Here is a 16319-nt window from a genome sequence, read left to right as displayed (position 1 = left end):
TGTCTTGACTTGGCGTAGATCTCCCTGGCAACGGCGCCAGAAATCCTTCTTGCTACCTCTTGAGCACTATGTTGGTTTTCCCTTGAAGAGGAAAGGGTGATGCAGTAAAGCAGCATGAGTATTTCCCTCAGTTTTTGAGAACCAAGGTATCAATCCAGTAGGAGACCACACGTGAGTCACCTCGTACCTACACACACAAATAAGAACCTCGCAACCAACATGATAAAGGGGTTGTCAATCCCTTCACGGCCACTTGCAAGAGTGAGATATGATAGAGATGATAATAATAAGATTTTTTTGGTATTTTTATGATATAGATTGAAAGTAAAGATTGCAAAATAAAGTAGATGGGAAACTTGTATGATGGAGAATAGACCCGGGGGCCATAGGTTTCACTAGTGGCTTCTCTCAAGATAGCATAAGTATTACGGTGGGTGAACAAATTACTCTCGAGCAATTGATAAAAAAGCGAATAATTATGAGAATATCTAGGCATGATCATGTATACAGGCATCACGTTCGTGACAAGTAGACCGAAACGATTCTGCATCTACCACTATTACTCCACACATCGACCGCTATCCAGCATGCAGCTAGAGTATTAAGTTCATAAGAACAGAGTAACGCCTTAAACAAGATGACATGATGTAGAGGGATAAACTCATGCAATATGATGTAAACCCCATCTTTTTATCCTCGATGGCAACAATACAATACGTGTCGTTTCCCTTTCTGTCACTGGGATCAAGCACCGCAAGATTGAACCCAAAGCTAAGCACTTCTCCCATTGGAAGAAAGATCAATCTAGTAGGCCAAACCAAACTAATAATCCGAAGAGACTTGCAAAGATAAACCAATCATACATAAAAGAATTCAGAGAAGATTCAAATATTGTTCATAGATAAACTTGATCATAAACCCACAATTCATCGGATCTCGACAAACACACCGCAAAAGAAGATTACATCAAATAGATCTCCAAGAGAATTGAGGATAACTTTGTGTTGAGATCCAAAGAGAGAGAAGAAGCCATCTAGCTACTAGCTATGGACCCGAAGGTCTGAAGTAAACTACTCGCACATCATCGGAGGGGCCATGGAGTTGATGTAGAGGCCCTCCGTGATCAATGCCCCCTCCGGTGGAGCTCCGGAAAAGGCCCCAAGATGGGATCTCTTGGGTACAGAAGGTTGTGGCGGTGGAAATAGGGTTTCGTGGTGCTCCTGGATTGTTTCTTGACATCCACTCCAAGTCTCCTGGATCACGTTTGTTCCAAAAATAATGCTCCCGAAGGTTTCATTCCGTTTGGACTCCGTTTGATATTCGTTTTCAGTGAAACACTAAAATAGGGAAAAAACAACAATTTGGGTTGGGCCTCCGGTTAATAGGTTAGTCCCAAAAATAATATAGAAGTGTAAAAATAAGCCCATTAACATCCAAAATCGATAATATAATAGCATGGAATAATCAAAAATTATAGATACGTTGGAGACGTATCACATCCTTATTAGGCCAGGCTATCACATACACCCCCACTCAAAGGAACCGACATCCTCGTCGGCCCACAAGAATGTTCCCTCTTGGCACATGTCTTTGTGTCCAGTCCGACATATGTGTCATGTCGTGTGCCATGATGGGCCACAAACATCATGCACAACATGACCGCACACCTGAGTCGCAAACATCTGTGTATCCGCGAGGGTCGGCTTTGATACCTACTTGTAACGCCCCGGACACACCAACTGGTTATTGGTTGTTACTCCTGACAAGATCCAGACTAGCCCCACAGATCAACACTAGTCTTTCCTATGCATGTTGTCCTCACTCATGCGCACCTAGGACCAACTTCCCAGCCGGTCACCCATTCTGAAAGTGCTCCAAGTTGAGCACACATAACTTTGGAGTCTTTCCGAATGGGCTCCAGGAGAAGAAGGAATTCCTTATTTTTATGAGTAGTCTATCATTCCCATCAAGTCAGGCTATCACATCCAAAGAAAGAAAATTTATGAAGATAAAAGAAATGGAGGAGAGGACGATGGCTGAGCAGCAAAAGGGAACAACCAAGGAGAGGTTGGCGACGACCGAGGAGTTGAAGATTGTGGCCGAGCATAGGAAAGTGGCGGAGGAGGAGAGGAAGGTGGCCATGGAAGAAAGAGTCCAAGCAATGGAACAAGAGCAGAAGTTAATGTTCATGGATGCATGTGGTCTTGATGATAAGCAAAAAAGCACACATTAATATTTGTCACTACCAAGTGTTGGATATTAGTTCAATGGCTGTTGGGGATATAACTATTAGGTATGACCCGCCCAGGAGGGGCCGGGTCATCCCTATGAAAATTCATCACAATGAAGGCCAAGATCATATGGCGGTTCATAGATAGGACTAGTAGAGGGCCCAGACCCGAAGGTGGCTTAAGGCCCATAGATATAAACCGCCATGTATGTAAACTTCTATTGTAAGGTATATAAGAAAGGTCACCGAGCCGGGTACGTTGTATAAACCGGCCGGGACTCTGTAGCCCGCAGGACGTCAACCCGTGTATATAAGGGGACGACCTAGTGGCGGCTTAGGACAAGAGACAACAAATCGAGAGCCGGGTCAAGCGTATCCGCCCCCGCTCATTGAAACCCTAGCAATACCACATACAACTGGACTAGGCTTTTACCTTCATCGTAAGGGGCCAAACTAGTATAAACTCCTCGTGTCCTTTGTCCTGATTAACCCCTTTAAGCTAACCTCATCGTGATGGCTCCACGACTAAGTCCTCACACTAGGACATCTGCCGTGACAATTCCATGACAGTTGGCGCCCACCGTGAGGCTATCGCACGATGGTTTCGAGTTCTTAAAGGGCAACTTTGAAGGGATCAAGGGATACGCAGTGGGCCGGATGACTAAGAGTCGTCGCGGCAAGCTCTACACCGACAACGCAGGCTGGGGCCCCGAGGCCGGCTCAATTGAGTACGGGTACCGGGTCCCCTTTGGCGGAATCCACATCTTCATCGGCAAGATCAGCGAACCGGGCCCTGAGCCGGACATCTGCACTAACATCGTCGATACGGCTTAGCGTGCAAGACCTGCCCGGGTTCAGCCTGCCATGAATCGTGCCTTCATGGGATTGATGTCTACTACACAACATTCTTCTTGTAGACGTTGTTGGGCCTCCAAGTGTAGAGGTTTGTAGGACAGTAGCAAATTTCCCTCAAGTGGATGACCTAAGGTTTATCAATCCGCAGGAGGCGTAGGATGAAGATGGTCTCTCTCAAGCAACCGTGCAACCAAATAACAAAGAGTCTCTTGTGTCCCCAACACACCCAATACAATGGTAAATTGTATAGGTGCACTAGTTTGGCGAAGAGATGGTGATACAAGTGCAATATGGATGGTAGATAAAGGCATTTGTAATCTAAAAATATAAAAACAGCAAGGTAGCGAGCGGTAAAAGTGAGCGTAAACGGTATTGCAATGATAGGAAACAAGGCCTAGGGTTCATACTTTCACTAGTGCAAGTTCTCTCAACAATAATAACATAGATAGATCATATAATGAGCCCTCAACATGCAACAAAGAGTCACTCCGAAGCCACTAATAGCGGAGAACAAACGTAGAGATTATGGTAGGGTACGAAACCACCTCAAAGTTATTCTTTCAAATCAATCCGTTGGGCTATTCCTATAAGTGTCACAAACAACCCTGGAGTTTTTACTAGAATAACACCTTAAGATACAAATCAACCAAAACCCTAATGTCACCTAGATACTCCATTGTCACCTCAAGTATCCGTGGGCATGATTATACGATATGCATCACACAACCTCAGATTTATCCAACCAACATAAAAGTACTTCAAATAGTGCCCCAAAGTTTCTACCGGAGAATCAAGAACGTGTGCCAACCCCTATGCATAGGTTCATGGGCGGAACCCGCAAGTTGGTCACCAAAACATACATCAAGTGGCATGTGATATCCCATTGTCACCACAGATAAGCACGGCAAGACATACATCAAGTGTTCATAAAAGACTCAATCCGATAAGATAACTTCAAAGGGGAAACTCAATTCATCACAAGAGAGTAGAGGGGGAGAAGAAACATAAGATCCAACTACAATAGCAAAGCTCGGGATACATCAAGATCGTGCCATAGATGGAACATGAGAGAGAACACGAGAGGGAGAGATCAAACACATAGCTACTGGTACATACCCTCAGCCCGGAGGGTGAACTACTCCCTCCTCATCATGGATAGCGCCGGGATGATGAAGATGGCCACCGGAGATGGATCCCCCTCCGGCAGGGTACCGGAAAGGGGTCCCGATTGGTTTTTCGTGGTTCTGGAGGCTTGCGGCGGCGGAACTCCCGATCTAATCTCTGTTCTGGAAGTTTTAGGTTACGTAGGTATATATGGGTGAAAGGAGAACGTCGGTGGAGCTACGGGGGCCCCACGAGGCAGGGGGCGCGCCCAGGGGGGGGGGGTGCCCTCCACCCTCGTGACCTCCCCGGAAACTTCTTGGAGTAGGGTCCAAGTCTCCTGGATCACGTTCGGTGAGAAGATCACGTTCCCGAAGGTTTCATTCCGTTTGGACTCCGTTTGATATTCTGTTTCCTCGAAATACTGAAATAGGCAAAAAACAGCAATTCTGGGCTGGGCCTCCGGATAATAGGTTAGTCCCAAAAATAATATAAAAGTGGAAAATAAAGCCCAATATAGTCCAAAACAGTAGATAAAGTAGCATGGAGCAATCAAAAATTATAGATACGTTGGAGACGTATCAGGCATCCCCAAGCTTAATTCCTGCTCGTCCTCGAGTAGGTAAATGATAAAAAAGAGAATTTTTGATGCGGAGTGATACTTTGGCATAATTTCAATGTAAATCTTCTTAATCATGGTATGAATATTCAGATCCGAAAGGTTCAAGACAAAAGTTCATATTGACATAAAAATGATAATACTTCAAGCATACTAATCAAACAATTATGTCATCTCAAAATAACATGGCCAAAGGAAGTTCATCCCTACAAAATCATATAGTTAGGCTATGCTTCATTTTCGTCACACAAAGATGTTCCCAACTTCTATACCCCCGATGACAAGCCAAGCAATTGTTTCATACTCAAATAATCTCAAACTTTTTCAACCTTCACACAATACATGAGCGCGAGCCATGGACATAGCACTATGGGTGGTATAGAATATGATGATGGGGATTGTGTGGAGAAGACAAAAAAGGAGAAAGTCTTACATCAACGAGGCTAATCAATGAGCTATGGAGATGCCCATCAATTGATGTTAATGCAAGGAGTAGGGATTGCCATGCAACGGATGCACTAGAGCTAAGAATGCTCAACAAAAGAAAACTAGTGGGTGTGCATCCAACTTGCTTGCTCATGAAGACCTAGGGCATTTTGAGGAAGCCCATTGTTGGAATATACAAGCCAAGTTCTATAATGAAAAATTCCCACTAGTATGAACAAGACAACTTATGAGACTCACTATATGAAAATCATGGTGCTACTTTGAAGCACAATATATGAGACTCACTACATGAAGAACAAGGTGCTACTTTGAAGCACAAGTGTGGAAAAAGAGATAGTAGCATTGCCCTTTTTATTTTCTCTTTTTTTGGGCCTTTCTTTTTTTCTTTTTGGCCTTTCTCTCTCTTTTTGATTGGGCAATGCTCTAATAATGATGATCATCACACTTCTATTGATTACAAAATAATGATTACAACTCGATACTAGAACAAGATATGACTCTATATGAATGCCTCCGGCGGTGTACCGGGATGGTGCAATGAATCAAGAGTGACATGTATGAAAAATAATGCATGGTGGCTTTGCCACAAATACGATGTCAACTACAAGATCATGCAATGGCAATGTGACAAAAGTAAAGCATGTCATGATGATGATGACGATGATGATGATGGAAGTTGCATGGCAATATATCTCGGAATGGCTATGGAAATTCCATGATAGGTAGGTATGGTGGCTGTTTTGAGGAAGATATAGGGAGGTTTATGTGTGAAAGAGTGTATCATATCATGGGGTTTGGATGCACCGGTGAAGTTTGCACCAACTCTCAATGTGAGAAAGGGCAATGCACAGTATCGAAGAGGCTAGCAAATGGTGGAAAGGTAAAAGTGCGTATAATCCATGGACTCAACATTAGTCAAAAGAACTCATATACTTATTGCAAAAATTTAGAAGTCATCAAAAATCAAGTACTACGCGCATGCTCCTAGGGGGATAGATGTAGGAAAAGACCATCGCTCATCCCCGACCGCCACTCATAAGGATGCACAAGCCAGGTACACTTCATGTTTCAAATTTGTTACACAACTTTAACCATACGTGCATGCTACGGGACTTGCTAACTTCAACACAAGTATTTCTCAAATTCACAACTACTCAACTAGCAAGACTGATATTATCACCTCCATATCTCAAAACAGTTATCAAGCATCAAACTTATCTTAGTATTCAACCCACTAAAAAGAAAGTTTCACATATCTTGAATACCAAGTATATTAACATTAAGCAAATTACCATGCTATTAACGACTCTCAAAATAATCTAAGTGAAGCATGAGATATCAAGTTTCTTTAAAACAAACCACCACCGTGCTTTAAAAGATCTAAGTGAAGCACTAGAGCAAAAATTATCACGCTCAAAAAGATATAAGTGAAGCACATAGAGTAAAACTACATAGCTCAAAAGATATAAGTGAAGCACATAGAGTATTCTAACAAATTTCAATTCATGCATGGCTCTCTCAAAAGGTGTGTACAGCAAGGATGATTGTGGTAGACTAACAAGCAAAGACACAAATAATACAAGACGCTCCAAGCAAACCACATATCATGTGGTGAATAAAAATATAGCTCCAAGTAAATTACCGATGGAAGTGGACGAAAGAGGGGATGCCTTCCGGGGCATCCCCAAGCTTTGACTTTTTGGTGTCCTTGGATTATCTTGGGGGTGCCATGGGCATCCCCAAGCTTAGGCTCTTGCCACTCCTTGTTCCATAATCCATCAAAAGAATTCACCCAAAACTTGAAAACTTCACAACACAAAACTCAATAGAAATCTCGTGAGCTCCGTTAGAGAAAGAAAACAAAAGACTAATTTAAGGTACTGTAGTGAACTTGTTATTTATTTTTATTGGTGTTAAACCTACTTTATTCCAACTTCTCTATGGTTTATAAACTATTTTACTAGCCATAGATTCATCAAAATAAGCAAACAACACACGCAAAACAGAATCTGTCAAAAACAGAACAGTCTGTAGCAATCTGTTACTAACGCAAACTTATGGAACCCAAAAAATTCTACCAAAACTAGAAGACCTGGGAAATTTGTTTATTGATAAGCATAAATTGGAATCATTATTTTATCACGTTCTGGTGATTTTTGACAATTCGGGCACTGAACGCAAAGATTCTGGAAATTACAGCAAGATCAAATAACTATCTTTCAAGAAGATCTAATAGGTTTAACTTGGCACAAACACTAATTAAAAGATAAAACCACATCTAAACAGAATCTAGATGGATTATTTATTCCTAAACAGAACCAAAAAGCAAGAAACAAAAATAAAATTGGGTTGCCTCCCAACAAGCGCTTATCGTGTAATGCCCCTAGCTAGGCATTATGATTTCAATGATGCTCACATAAAAGATAAGAATTGAAACACAAAAATAGCATCATGAAGAATATGACTAGCACATTTAAGTCTAACCCACTTCCTATGCATAGGGATTTTGTGAGCAAACAACTTATGAGAACAATAATCAACTAGCATAGGAGGGTAACACAAGCATAGCTTCAAAAATATAAGCACATAGAGAGGAAACTTGATATTATTACAATTCCTACAAGCATATATTCCTCCCTCATAATAATTTTCAGTAGCATCATGAATGAATTCAACAATATAACCAACACCTAAAGCATTATTTTCATGATCTACAAGCATAGAAAATTTACTACTCTCCACATAAGCAAAATTCTTCTCATGAATAATAGTGGGAGCAAACTCAACAAAATAGCTATCATGTGATTGAAAATTAAGATCAAGATGACAAGTTTCATGGTTATCATTATTCTTTATAGCATATGTGTCATCACAATAATCATCATAGATAGGACGCATTCTTTCATCATAGTAAATTTGCTCATCAAAGCTTGGGGGACAAAAAATATCATCTTCATCAAACATAGCTTCCCCAAGCTTGTGGCTTTGCATATCATTAGCATCATGGATATTCAAGGAATTCATACTAACAATATTGCAATCATGCTCATCATTCACATATTTAGTGCCAAACAATTTAGAGATTTCTTCTTCTAGCACTTGAGCACAATTATCCTTTCCATCATACTCACGAAAGATATTAAAAAGGTGAAGCGTATGAGACAAACTCAATTCCATTTTTTTGGTAGTTTTCTTTTATAAACTAGACTAGTGCTAAAACAAGAAACAAAAAGATTTGATTGCAAGATCTAAAGATATACCTTCACTTACCTAGCCTCCCCGGCAACGGCGCCAGAAAAGAGCTTGATGTCTACTGCACAACCTTCTTCTAGTAGACGTTGTTGGGCCTCCAAGTGCAGAGGTTTGTAGGACAGTAGCAAATTTCCCTCAAGTGGATGACCTAAGGTTTATCAATCCGTAGGAGGCGTAGGATGAAGATGGTCTCTCTCAAGCAACCCAGCAACCAAATAACAAAGAGTCTCTTGTGTCCCCAACACACCCAATTCAATGGTAAATTGTATAGGTGCACTAGTTCGGCGAAGAGATGGTGATACAAGTGCAATATGGATGGTAGATAAAGGTATTTGTAATCTGAAAATATAAAAACAGCAAGGTAGCGAGCGGTAAAAGTGAGCGTAAACGGTATTGCAATGATAGGAAACAAGGCCTAGGGTTCATACTTTCACTAGTGCAAGTTCTCTCAACAATAATAACATAGATAGATCATATAACGAGCCCTCAACATGCAACAAAGAGTCACTCCGAAGCCACTAATAGCGGAGAACAAACGTAGAGATTATGGTAGGGTACGAAACCACCTCAAAGTTATTCTTTCAAATCAATCCGTTGGGCTATTCCTATAAGTGTCACAAACAACCCTAGAGTTTTTACTAGAATAACACCTTAAGATACAAATCAACCAAAACCCTAATGTCACCTAGATACTCCATTGTCACCTCAAGTATCCATGGGCATGATTATACGATATGCATCACACAATCTCAGATTTATCCAACCAACATAAAAGTACTTCAAATAGTGCCCCAAAGTTTCTACCGGAGAATCAAGAACGTGTGCCAACCCTATGCATAGGTTCATGGGCGGAACCCGCAAGTTGGTCACCAAAACATACATCAAGTGGCACGTGATATCCCATTGTCACCACAGATAAGCACGGCAAGACATACATCAAGTGTTCATAAAAGACTCAATCCGATAAGATAACTTCAAAGGGGAAACTCAATTCATCACAAGAGAGTAGAGGGGGAGAAGAAACATAAGATCCAACTACAATAGCAAAGCTCGGGATACATCAAGATCGTGCCATAGATGGAACACGAGAGAGAACACGAGAGAGAGAGAGAGATCAAACACATAGCTACTGGTACATACCCTCAGCCCCGAGGGTGAACTACTCCCTCCTCGTCATGGATAGCGCCGGGATGATGAAGATGGCCACCGGAGATGGATCCCCCTCTGGCAGGGTACCGGAAAGGGGTCCTGATTGGTTTTTCATGGTTCTGGAGGCTTGCGGCGGCCGAACTCCCGATCTAATCTCTGTTCTGGAAGTTTTAGGTTACGTAGGTATATATGGGTGAAAGGAGAACGTCGGTGGAGCTACGGGGGCCCCATGAGGCAGGGGGCGCGCCCAGGGGGGGCGCCCTCCACCCTCGTGACCTCCCCGGAAACTTCTTGGAGTAGGGTCCAAGTCTCCTAGATCACGTTCGGTGAGAAGATCACGTTCCCGAAGGTTTCATTCCGTTTGGACTCCGTTTGATATTCTGTTTCCTCGAAATATTGAAATAGGCAAAAAACAACAATTCTGGGCTGGGCCTCCGGTTAATAGGTTAGTCCCAAAAATAATATAAAAGTGGAAAATAAAGCCCAATATAGTCGAAAACAGTAGATAAAGTAGCATGGAGCAATCAAAAATTATAGATACGTTGGAGACGTATCAGGGATTTATCCATGGAGTGGAGTCTGAGGATAGACCAGCATCTGGTGATGAGACCGTCGTCTACTCTGATGGCGAGTCATCCACCGGTGAGACAGTGTCATTGTATCAACTGCCAGATGACCAGATTGGGGGCTGTTCCGGTGGCGATAGTATTCCGGACCCCTGTGAGTCGCCGAATCGGGTTGCAATCTTCATGGCCGGTACACAGCCCGCACAACATTCATAAACAGTAGTAGAGTTGATTCCCGGTTTAGCAACGACAGCGGCTGCCGGGGGCAGGAGGCCCTGAGCACCCGCCGACTCAAGCTTTAACTGACTTGCTGGACAAACTAGCAGCACTGTTAACAACAGTGGTTAACCCGCTGGATCAAGATCAGCATAATGCGGCAATCACAAAGCTGCGTGATGAGATAGCGCAGGCCAAGGAGGAGCTAAACGCAGAAAACGCCAGGATGGCCGAGGAGCAGACCGCTTTGGATGCTCAGGCTCAGTGGATTCAGTCACAATCTTTCTGGCTCATGTTAGATCACAATGCTTCTAATGAAGTCATGAGAAGGAGGCATCAGACTTGTCTGCCTTCAGTTTATGAGGCAAGGAATCTCTTTAACACCCCAGGAGCAGGAACCAGTAAATCGGCAGCAAACCGGGTCAAAGCACCTGGGACTGGTACGCCGGTTCAGCAGCGCACAATGGACCCGCCTCGTCAGAACACCAACCTGCCGCAGCATGTACCGACGCCACCAGGTCATTATTCTAACCCTTTGGATAACATGATCGCTGCGGCGTCACGATTGGCAGCGATCCCAGTTGATGGTGAGTCGTCGACGACGGTTGAGACACGGAAGGCCAGAGAGCTTCTCCAGACGGCATTAACTCAGCAGCAGGCTTATTCTTACAGTCATGATAAGATTCATTCCACCCCTCGCCCGAGCCGAAGTTACAGTAGACATCTTGATGAGCCGGCGGTGTCAAGCAGTGGACGGAACCATAACCCGCCGCGCGGGCATAACCCGGCGGGCGGTGGTGCTGATGCTCAGAATGTGGTGGATCAAGGAAGAGCCTGTCGAGAGGCCGAGTTAGCGGCACAGTATGCGGCCCGTCAACCCACTCTGGTTCGTCCAACTACTTCTATGGAGCCAGGTGTGACCTTTAGAAATTTGGGCATGATGTGCTTAGTGTCATATCTGCGTAATGAGCGCCTACCCAAGGATTTGAAAGGTCCTCACAAAGTGCCTAATTATACAGCCTATTTAAGTCCTGAGGCATCGATTGAGAGTTATGAGATGGCTATGGAGTTGCTGGATGTCAGCGAGGCGGCATGTGCTAAATATTCCCCCCTGATGTTAGAAGGGACGGCCCGCACCTGGTTGAAGGGGCTCCCTGCCAATTCCATCGGGTCATGGGCTGAGTTAAAGGCCCGGTTCATTCAGAACTTCAAGGATACATGTAAACAGCCCATGTCAATTATGGATCTGGCCTCCTGTGTTCAAGAGGAAGGTGAGTCAACAACCCATTGGGTGCACCGGGTCTCAACAATCTTGCACTCGTCGGATCGCATCAATGCCGACTCAGCGGTGTTAATGTTGGAGAACAATTGTCGTTTCATGCCTTTGAAGCAGAAGCTAGGGCGGCTCAAGCGCCACTACAATGACATGGGGACACTCATGGCGGCTCTCGTTAAGTATGTTGACTCTGATAGTACCAAGGACCCCGAGTCTGATGATGACAAGCCGGGGAAGGGAAGGAAGAGCAACAACGCCAAGGGGAAATAGTATAACCCGGGAGGCAATGGTAAGCGCAAGGCTGGCAATAGTTTTGACTTTGTGGCTAACATCAATGCACAGAATAATGGTCAGCGTCGCAAGGGTAAACCGCCTCCACGGGCCGGAGGATCCGACATAAATCTGGAACATATGTTAAACCAGTCCTGCCCAAAACATGGTATGAAAGAAAGACCGTCTGGGAACCTATGGAAGGATTGTCACATTATGAAGGAGTACAAGAATTCCAATCTTTTTCATGACAGCCATGGGCCAGGTGGCGGTTCTGGGCCCGGCTCTCATGGTCCGGGTTATGGCGGTGGCGGTTCTAACTCTGGATTCTAAGGAAACCAAGGTAATTACAACAACCAGGGTGGTTACAACCAGCAGAGTAATCAGGGGGTCAGCAGCAGCAACAGTCTGGTTATTAGAGCAACCCAAAGAAGTTGAATAGTGGGCAATACCATGTGTTCACCACTAGCTTATGTAAGCATGACCAGAAGCTTCATAAGAGATCAGTCAATGCCGTTGAGCCGACAGTTCCTCGTTATCTACGTTGGTCTGAGCAGCCCATCGTGTGGAATCGGGAAGATCACCCGCCCCGGGTTGATAATCCGGGTCATTTAGCTTTGGTGGTCGCACCTCAGGTCGGAGGATATAAATTTACCGAAGTACTCATGGACGGAGGGAGCAACATCAATATCCTTTACTATGAAACTTTCCGCCGCATGGGGTTAACTGATAAAAATCTTAAGCCGTCAAACACTGTTTTCCATGGCGTGGTGCCTGGTAAGTCGGCATATCCAGTTGGTAAGATATCCCTGGAAGTTGTTTTTGGAGACGATCATGACTCTAGGTCAGAAACGTTGACCTTCGAAGTGGTCAAGATCCACAGCCCCTATCACGCTCTATTTGGACGGCCGGCTTATGCCAAATTTATGGCACGGTCCTGTTATGTGTATCTGCAGCTCAAGATGCCGGGTCACAAGGGAACCATCATGGTGCATGGGAGCCGCAGGATAGCCCTGGAATGTGAAGAAGGAGATGCGGCTTATGCTGAGTCGGTTTGTGCAACGGAGGAGTTAAAATTTTACAAAGACATTGTTGATCTGGCAGATATGACGTCTTTGAAAAAGCCAACCACATCACATGATCCGGTTCTCAAGTTTAAGTCAACAGACGATACCAAGATGGTTGATTTTGTTCCTGGCGACTCATCCAAGCAGTTCAGCATCAGCGCTAATCCGGATCTGAAATAGGAAAGCACACTCATCGAGTTCATCCGTGAGAACCGAGACATCTTCGCATGGAAGCCCTCAGACATGCCGGGTGTACCAGAGAACTCGCCGAGCACACTCTTAATATTGACCCAAAGTTTAAGCCGGTCAAGCAGTTTCTTCATCGTTTTAATGAGGAGAGACGGAAGGCCATCGGAGAAGAAGTAGCTTGGCTCTTGGCAGCTGGGTTTATCATTGAAGTTTTCCATCCTGAGTGGTTGGCTAACCCGGTGCTGGTACTTAAGAAGAACAACACTTGGCGTATGTGTGTGGATTACACGGATTTAAACAAGGCTTGTCTGGCTGATCCTTTTGCTCTCCCTCGTATTGATCAGATTATTGATGCTACGGCGGGTTGTGAGCGTTTGAGTTTTTTGGATTCTTATTCTGGTTATCATCAGATCAAGATGGCAGTTAAGGACCAGGAGAAGACAACTTTCATAACTCCCTTTGGAGCCTTCTGCTATGTGTCTATGCCTTTTGGGCTCAAGAGTGCCCAGGCGAATTATCAGAGATGTGTGCAAAATTGCCTTCATAACCAAATTGGGCATAATGTTCATGCTTATGTGGATGATATTGTGGTGAAATCCAGAGAGAAGGAGACATTGATAGATGATTTGAAGGAAACCTTTGATAATCTCCAGGTTTACAAGATGATGCTTAATCCGGCCAAGTGTGCCTTTGGTGTGCCGGCAGGCAAGCTCTTGGGTTTTTTGGTGTCCAATAGAGGCATTGAAGCTAATCCGGGGAAGGTCAAAGCCATCACTTCACTGGCTAAGTCGGTGTGTATCAATGATATGCAATGCCTAGCGGGTCGTATTGCGGCGTTGAGCCGGTTCATAAGCTGGTTGGGAGAGAAGGCTATCCCTCTGTATCAGATGATGAAAAGACAGATAACTTCGTCTAGAGTGATGCTGCTAATACAACGTTTGAGGATTTAAAGAAGCATCTAGTTGAGCCGCCCGTGCTTGCTGCCCCTATTGATAAGGATCCTTTGTTGTTATATGTGGCTGCTAATAGCCGGGCTGTCAGTGTTGCCATTGTGGTAGAAAGAAAGGAGGCAGGCAAGGAGTATCCGGTTCAAAGGCCGGTTTACTATATCAATGAGGTGCTTATTGAGTCCAAGTAGAGATATCCGCACTGGCAGAAGCTTGTATATGGGGTGTTCTTGGCCAGCCGGAAGCTTAAACATTATTTTATGGGTCATCCCATCACTGTGGTTAGTTCTGCTCCTTTGGGAGATATCATCCAAAACAGAGAAGCAACTGGCCGGGTTGCTAAGTGGGCTATTGAGCTTGGACCTCACGGGTTAAAATATGTGCCTCGCACGGCCATCAAGTCTCAGGCGCTAGTGGACTTCATCAATGATTGGACAGAGCTGCAGATGCCTGAGGAAAAGCCAGATAACATGTATTGGACTATTCACTTTGATGGGTCCAGACAATTGGAGGGCTCGGGGGCTGGAGTTATTCTTGCTTCCCCTCCAGGTGATAAATTATGTTATGTTCTCCATTTGATGTTTCCTTGTGCTAACAATGCAGTTGAGTATGAGGCCTTACTCCACGGTCTTCGGATGGCTAAGGAAATGAATTTAAGCCAGGTTAGGTGCTTCGGTGACTCAGACTTGGTGGCTCAGCAAGTCTCTGGTACTTGGGATTCTGAGGATCCGCTCATGGCGGCTTATCGGCGAGAGGTGGACGCTATTGCTGGTCACTTCAAAGGTTATCAAGTTGAGCACGTGGATCGGAGGAAAAATGAAGCGGCGGACACTTTAAGCCGGTTGGGTTCTCAACGTAAACCGGTGCCGCCTAATGTTTTTCTTGACGTTTTTCATAACCCGTCCGTCAAGTTGCCTACAGAGGAGGATTTGGCTATTCTTGACCCGGAGGCTCAGTTGGTGGCGGCTCTTCATGTAATCCCAGATTGGACAGTACCTTACTTGGCTTACATGACTCGGGGCGAGTTACCTAAGGATGAAACCTTAGCCAAGCAGATAACCGGGCGGTCTAAGTCAATGACAATTGTTAATGGAGAGCTACATCATCACAGTGTCACCAGGGCGTTTCAATGTTGTGTTTATCTAGAAGAGGGCTGTGAGATCTTACGAGAAATTCATGAAGGAGATTGTGGTCATCATGTCAGTTCAAAATCCCTCGTGACCAAAGCTGTCCGTCATGGGTTTTATTGGTTAACAGCTCATGCTGATGCAGGGGACCTTGTTAGCAGGTGTGACGGATGTTAGAAATTTGCATGACGAGCCCATGTGCTGGCTCAAGAATTGAGGATGATTCCAATTACTTGGCCGTTTGTAGTTTGGGGGCTTGATATGGTTGGACCTTTCAAAAGATCCAAGGACAGGAAGACCCACCTTTTGGTGGCGGTTGATAAGTTCACTAAATGGGTAGAGGCAGAGCCGGTCAGTAAGTGTGATGCAACAACGACGGTTCAATTCATGAAAAAGGTGATCTTCCGTTTTGGCTTTCCACACAACATCATAACAGACAATGGCACTAATCTATCTAAAGGTGCTATGGAAGAATTTTGTCAATGTGAGCACATCCGGCTTGATGTGTCGTCAGTGGCTCACCCTCAATCTAATGGTCAGGCGAAGAGAGCCAATCAAGAGATCTTGAAAGGCATCAAGCCTCGGCTTATGGTTCCCCTGCAAAGAATGCCGGGTTGTTGGGTAGAGGACCTGCCTTCCGTGTTATGGAGCATCAATACCACCCCAAACAGATCTATGTGATACACACCTTTCTTCATGGTTTATGGAGCAGAGGCAGTTCTCCCTAGTGACATCCATCATGACTCGCCTCGTGTGGCGGCTTATGTTGAAGCTGACAATGAAAGAGCATGTCAATAAGCACTTGACCTATTAGATGAGGAGCGGGACATTGCAGCGGCTCGTTTGGCGATTTACCAGCAAGATCTGCACCGTTATCACAACCGCTGGGTTAAAACGAGAACTTTTCAAGAAGGCGACCTGGTGCTTCGGCTTATCCAGGATCAGACAGATATGCACAAGTTATCCCCACCTTGGGAAGGACCTTTTGTGGTCAGCAAGAATCTGAAC

The sequence above is a fragment of the Triticum dicoccoides genome, chromosome 4A (genome assembly GCF_002162155.2).
Source record: "Triticum dicoccoides isolate Atlit2015 ecotype Zavitan chromosome 4A, WEW_v2.0, whole genome shotgun sequence".
Classification (NCBI taxonomy): domain Eukaryota; kingdom Viridiplantae; phylum Streptophyta; class Magnoliopsida; order Poales; family Poaceae; genus Triticum; species Triticum dicoccoides.
Note: the sequence above shows the minus strand (reverse complement) of the source record.